General features: G+C 34.1%; 1 protein-coding gene across 2 annotated transcripts in view; it reads right to left on the bottom strand.

Moving 5' to 3' along the window:
* Positions 1–7,500, bottom strand: part of LOC137634335 (kinase D-interacting substrate of 220 kDa B-like) — an 860,646-nt gene that overhangs the window by 410,910 nt on the left and 442,236 nt on the right. Inside the window, exon 1 of one of the 2 annotated variants that reach the window (XM_068366726.1) lies at positions 1–688. This exon is cut by the window's left edge and continues 447 nt beyond it. The exons of the other annotated variant lie outside the window; for it this stretch is intronic. The gene's annotated coding sequence lies outside the window, so the exon portion shown is untranslated. Of the gene's footprint in view, positions 689–7,500 lie in introns of those variants that run through there. 2 annotated transcript variants of the gene reach the window in all.

Raw genomic sequence — 7,500 nt, 5'->3', positions numbered from 1 at the left:
ACCCTTCTGACGCCTTTTTCAGAAAGAAGTTAAACTTTTAATTAATCCAACGTTGCATAAGATTATCTGGTCGAAAATACACCACACCAACTCACTAAGATATAAATATTAGTTTTTCAGAAGAAAGGGCAACATTTACCCCTCTCAACATACGATTTCAAAATTGCAAAATGAATCACAGGTGATCCTATTCACACAACTCTCACTAAATTGAAGATATCTTAAGCTGTTCCTTTGCTACGAATTATACTGCCTGCAATCGTGAATAATTCCATGGAATTTATAAAGGCGAAAGTAGTGATGCAAGATGAATATAGACCGAGTTCCAAATGTCAATACACTATTGTTCAACACTTCTCCAAGACTATATGCAGTCTAACAACACAATGTACCATTTAGTTTCCAATAGTCCAGTAACACAAGGTGTACAAACAAAACTTTTCCAGTAACTTGCAACAGTCTCTCAAACTACAAAAAACCTCCCAGCCAATGTTGACAGATCACTTGCACTGGTTGGACCTTCACAGCACTCACTTCTGGCACCCCAATATATGGCAGAAAATATCCATCAGGCCTCCGGAGACGAGTAAAAAGGTCCACCGACGAGGAATGCGTATATACTATATGTATCCAAACAGAGTGCTTGTATATGCGTTGCTCTGCTTCTATAGAGGTCGCGCAAAGGTGTGGTGGAACCACGGAGGAGTCTAGGGCCAGGTAAGACGGCAGCAACCCCCCGACAGCAGGAGTTCCAAACAGCGTTAGAGCGGGTGAGCTCCTATCGGCACGCCAGCAGAGACCCCGCCTGCTGACCTTCCCTCAGAAGGCGCCTCCCTCGTGCCTCTCTCTCTCTCTCTCTCTCTCTCTCTCTCTCTCTCTCTCTCTCTCTCTCTCTCTCTCCAGCACTAATGCCCAGAGTACCAACCACGCCCTTGAGCTCATACACTCGGTGGTATTCAAACTTAAAATTATAACATATCTCCCCTATATAGTAAAGAACAAGTGCCTGACTTTATACAGTGTATACAGCATATATATATATATATATATATATATATATATATATATATATATATATATATATATACACATATATTGTAGGGGGGGAGGGGGGTCGTGCTCGGCTCTCCCCGTCCATCGGCAATTAGTCATACCATGTTGAGATGGGTGCGCGCGTATGTGAAAATCTATCTTAAATTTATAACATATTGGTGAATAATGAGATAGCGTTATCCATTGTCTCCTGCGAAAGCATCTTCATTGTTTCTATTGAAAGAAATACGTCACGACAAAATAAATACAATGTTTGGTATACATATTGACTTACTATGCAAATAAAGACATTCAAAGGAATATTTTGTCTTCAACAAAAATTTCGACATCTTATGAACATCTTTTGATGAATATAAGCTATCTTACTGTTCTAACATATGAACATTAATCAATAAATTAGCTGTTGAAAGATATGTTTGGCTAAAAGCATCGAAAATTATGAAAGGTTAAATAAAAAACGCAATATATATATATATATATATATATATATATATATATATATATGTATATATATATATACATATATATACATATATATATACATATATATATACATATATATATACATATATATATATACACACACACAAACGCAGACACACAAACGATCACACACACACACACACACATATATATATATATATATATATATATATATATATATATATATATATATATATATATATGTGTGTGTGTGTGTGTGTGTGTGTGTATGTATATATATGTGTGTGGTATATAGATAAAATGATAAAAATAGAGACAAAAAGACATACTGACAAACAGATAGTGAGAGAATAATAATGTCGCAACAACTCTACTTAATTAATGATCTCGCTGATAATCGGGTAAATAAAAATGGTAGACGCTAAGAGTTCCATGAGAAGTGATAGGTTCCTGGGAACCCCCCTCACTCGGCAAGCCTTGACCTGACCTTAGCCAATGTGCAACAGCAGCACACCGGCGTGCTCCAAGGTGCGGGAGTAGATCTCTTCCAGTTTTGGCATAAACAATTGGATCAAGTAGCTTATATGGTGAAGTACACATTCGAGTCAAATACTATTTGCGATATTTTGTTGTTATTAGATTGCATCAAACACAAAGTTGGAACACCAACTAAACTATTGTGCTGGCAGCCCATTTTGCGAAAGTAGTTTCTACGTATACAGATGAACAAAATTCACTATCGTTCTGAATCCTTTAATTACAAAGAATCTCAAACCTCTAATTATATGAGTTCATTTTGTACTTTACTCGATTTATGTCCATTCCATTAAGAGATATAATTCTTCCAGCTAGCTACGTTCCCCAAAACTATTAATATTCAAGAAACACAGTCAAGGATGTAGATTCAAACTTCACATCAGCGTATTGACAAAAATCTCAAACAATTAATCACACGAATTCATTTACTCTATTCATGTCCATTCCTATAAGCAATATATATTCTTCCGGTGAGCTTTGCTCTCAATAATTATTAAAATTTAAAACAATAAATTCATTTAGGTAACACAGTCAAGGATGTAATAGGCATCCTAAGAACAAACATGGACCTCCGCGCTTGTTAATCTACGAAAAGAATACCATCAAACTCACGACTCCAGCACGAGTTCCACTTCAAAACAAAAGACGATCCGAGGTCAGGTTTTAATGGGAGGTTACCTTGCGATGCAATAGCATGAAGATTACAGTACAACTCTTTAGCTTACAAACGAATAATTTTAAATTTTTCCACTTCGCTCCCACACGAGAAAAATTAAGCATGTTGAAGGGTCTCTCTCTCTCTCTCTCTCTCTCTCTCTCTCTCTCTCTCTCTCTCTCTCTCTCTCTCTCTCTCTCTCTCTCTCTCTCTCTGTACAGTTTTATGCAACGCAGAATAAAGAGAGAGAGAGAGAGAGAGAGAGAGAGAGAGAGAGAGAGAGAGAGAGAGAGAGAGAGAGAGAGAGAGAGAGAGCGTGTGGGTGTGGGTGTTTTAAGGATTTTGAAAGGGGCAGAGAGAACTTGAGTGAAACACAATTATGGTATGGGCTCATTAGTTCCTTTACTGACCATACAAAACTTACTTTTGGCGATTGCATAAGGTTTACCTTGTCGAGAGCCTTGCCATCCCTTCCCACTACCTTTTTAATCTACTTTGCCCTGCAATGAGTAAAGGGCGCAAATGAATTTGTTGTGCAAAAGCAGAAAAAAAAGTGTGAAAAGCACCAGAGGAATATTTGATGGTTCTCTATAACTATTATTCTTAGAATGAAACTCGTGCAATTAAGAGAAAGTGTTTTCTGCATAAAATATAATTGACATAGGAAACCATTACAGAAGATGGATATATTGTAAACATGGTTTTTAATGTATCCATACAATAAATGTTGTATCAGAAAAAAATGGAAAATACATTCCTCAATTACTTCTCAGAAACTGTGTCACAAGACTTCGAGGCGCGGAGCTTCCGATGTCTCATGCCTCGCTTAGAAGTTTCTTATTTCTCCTTTTTTTTTCTTTGGGAAGATTAGTTAAGGGAAAAAAATATTCACGGCCTTGGATTGGAGAAACTTTGGTCTCTTTCGTCCGTCTGACCATTCATTCAAGACAGAATCCAGAGAGTTTATAAAAAACAAGGAAACAGAAGACTTACGAAAGCCGTTTTTATGAAAAAGGTAAAAACTAACGAACGGGTTACATCAGGTGGAAGATCTTGTGGGAGAGTTAAGTTATATTGCTTCCATAATAATAACGATCCTGTTATTATCTTATACTTATTAATAATAATAGGCATCTGATTACATTTAGTCTTATTCTTTATTACTATATTTCAACATGAAAAATATATATAGGAATTTCTTCACTTTCACCCAATCTGGCCTTTTGAAAAATGACCGTATCTGGCTAGAATATTTGTACACTTAGCAACATGTACCGGTTTAGTTTGGAAGCAATATTTTCTACCAGTAAGGATCCTTATATTTTGAAGATTTGAACACTTTAGGAACATTCTATTTTGTAAATTTGAACACTAGGAACATTCTATTTTGTAAATTTGAACACTTTAGGAACATTCTATTTTGTAAATTTGCACACATTAGTAACCTTATATTTTGTAAATTTGTACAATTTATCCCTATTTTATACTTAAAAGTAACGAAAACTTTCAACTTATACAATTAATTACAGCAGAACAACCTTTCAATCCTCTAAAAGTCAGACGGACGGACCATAAAATCTATCGAGTTCAACCTATCTGATTCTGCCCCTCTTCTTTTTATCGCTCCCCTTTTTGTTTGAAGGAAACTCGAATTTCACTACCGCTACCAGAAGAGACTTCTTCGCGCATAAGGAGCTCTTTACAAAGGTATTTGTTGTTATCACCGACTATCTCGATTGTCCTGACCAGGGCCGTTGGCATTCACTCAAGCAGAGATTGCATCTTCACACGATGCTGGATCGCCTCCAGATCACAAGTCAACAACTGGTCCACGCAAGAAAGATCAGAAGACGCATTACATTTGCCTAAATGAAAAAAAAAAGGAGTCATAAACCAGCTAAAATCCAGTTCCACATCGGGGACAAGAGTGCGCGTGTATAGACACATTTTTTTGGTGTGGATTCTAGTGAGTTTGCAGACATACCAAATGGTTTGTGTTTTGTCTTATTTGTGTATGCTTCATCTATTTTTCCATCAGTATGAGCAGAAACTGCGTAGTAATATTTTCGCAGTCATAATACCGTCTCACGCAATTTGGTAGTGAGAATTATTTTCCTCGAATGATTTTAAGTTATCTTATTTCCAAGGTATAAGATTTTATTATCGTAGCCACCATACAACAAAAATTCCTTTTTTTTTTTGGCTTCATTTTTTTTCACAAACAATACTAAACAGAAAGTATGAAAAGTTTCACGAGTCATCCAATATTAGAAGTAAGAAGAGGTAACGACAGAAAACCTTCATACGCCTGCACTTCCAGCCTCGCCGTCCTTCATACCCCTCTAGGTATGCTACGCAACGAACAGGAGAAAACTGGTTACATCCAAATATGATTTGGATTCACCTCCAGGATTACTAAGTGGCGCAGATCGGAGTCTTCGAACGATTTTCTCGAGCCATGGTGTAAACTCTCCGTGAATCTCAGCGGCACGCGTCTTTGCCGAATCTTGCACGAAAATATGTTGAATACGGACACATACTTTCGCTGAATACCGCAAAAAAAAAAAAAAAAAAAAAAAAAAAAAAAACAACTTTAGGAGGGCAACACGAACTCTTGCCGAATCTCGCACAGATTCCCGTCGAATATAAACACATTTTTTAACATATAGGTACAAAGGTGTTAAAATTCAAATGCATATCTGCCCTTAAGATGGTGTAAGAAAGGGATTCTACTGTGAATGTTAATTTTCATAAGAAAAAGAGAAAATTGGAGGCCATATACGTTCAAAATTAATTGTACAATAAAACCAACAAAAAAAAAAAAAACAAAAATAAAAAAAAACTGGCACAATGTTGAATTTTAGTCATAAAAGTAATGTTTCTTTCCCTTCCTTTCTTGTAACCAAAAATCAGAACTTGAATATTCTCAATACAATGTTCCAAGATGAATCTTATTTCTGTAAATGTATTGTAAATCATAACATTGATTTCGATGTTCATAGTCCAACAGGTTTCAAGTGCAACTCCCTTACGCCTGTATGTTATCGATGAGGTTAAGAATGTGGCCATTTAACAATATTCATAAAAGAAAAACGGAAGGTTTTATAACTATTTCCTATCTCTAGTGATAAATCGAACTAAAAGAAGTTTTGAATTACTTTTACCATAAATTGGCGTGACAAAAACTATGGTTGTTGACATTAAAAATACAATGTGCTGAAAAAAAAGAAGAAAAAATAATCGTAAGAAAAGGGTGAATATGCTTATCACAGCATTCTTTCATAACTTTTATACTTTCAAGTATTCACTAGTCTTATAACTGGAAGACTGTATCTAAGAAATTAAAAAAAATTATAATAAAAAATCATATAACTCGAAGAAACCCTGATTTTTTAACAAACTTCAATAGGCCATTTGATTAAAAAAGGAAAATGAAATCCTAATGTCTTGGAGATTAGGTCAAATTATACTAATCATTGTCTGATTTCCTTGGGTAGCAAAAGTGGTATTATTATTTTTTTCTTAATATTCAGGTTCTGGGAATGACAAGCCTTAGCATAAAATCTGATATAGCAAATTTCGTCAGGTGAACAAAGATCAATGTCACCAGGGCATAAAAAAAAAATTAAGATTGATTATTTTAAGAATGGAAAAAAAAGCTCTTAACAATACCAAAAGTAAAAAAAAAAGAAAAATAAAGACAATAATAATGATATATAAAAACTACTCATAATATTATGAGAAATCAATAAAATCACGCATATAAACATTATTTTTATCATTACTATTATTATTATTAAATGCTAAGCTATAACCCTAGTTGGAAAAGCAGGATACTATAGGCCCAGGGGCACCAACAGGGAAAATAACCCAGTGAGGAAATGAAACAATGAAAAATTAAATATTTCAAGAAAAGTAACAACATTAAAATAAATATTTCCTATATAAACAATAAAAACTTTAACAAAACAAGAGGAAGACAAATTAGATAGAACAGTGTACCCGAATGTACCCTCAAGCAAGAGAACTCTAACCCAAGACAGTGGAAGACCATGGTAGAGAGGCTACGGCACATTGGGATAACAAAAAGTAATGGAAATACTGGGATTATAAAATATATGTGATTTATGCGATGAATTATCTGTATTGTTTCTAACAACGAATACGTGAGTACGTGGGTCAAATTTACATCTTCAAGATTAAATATGGCCATGATGATCAAAACAACCATACCCAAGTCTACCAAAGTTTCAGTTTCCTTGGGAATAAACGTTTTGTTTCAATGACAAATTTATCTTGAGACTGTAAAATTTACCTACCCACTCTTTGTTGAAAACAAGTCACACACGCACACACTATTATATTTATAAATATATATATATATATATATATATATATATATATATATATATATATATATATACACACATACACACATATATGTGTATTATATATATATATATATATATATATATATATATATATATATATATATATACACACACACATATATGTGTATATTATATATATATATATATATATAATTAATGGCATTTTCGCTTCTAGAAAGCTTGAGGTTTAGTAGAAAGGCGAAGGAAAGCAGATACTTCAACATTTGGACAGTTTATTTGCTAAGCTTTCGGGAACAACATTTCCCATCATCGGAGCTAAAAAAGGGAATTTAAAACACAGATCAATAGACATAATTACGTTAAGTCAATGAAATTCAGTTAAAAAGGCAAGAATTATAACAAATACATCGAAACATTTAAAACATTTAAAAAATGATGTGAATGAAATATACTAAACAC

The sequence above is a fragment of the Palaemon carinicauda genome, chromosome 44 (genome assembly GCF_036898095.1).
Source record: "Palaemon carinicauda isolate YSFRI2023 chromosome 44, ASM3689809v2, whole genome shotgun sequence".
NCBI classification, from domain to species: domain Eukaryota; kingdom Metazoa; phylum Arthropoda; class Malacostraca; order Decapoda; family Palaemonidae; genus Palaemon; species Palaemon carinicauda.
The sequence above is the reverse complement of the archived record's forward strand: the minus strand, read 5'-3'. Positions and strand labels throughout refer to the sequence as shown.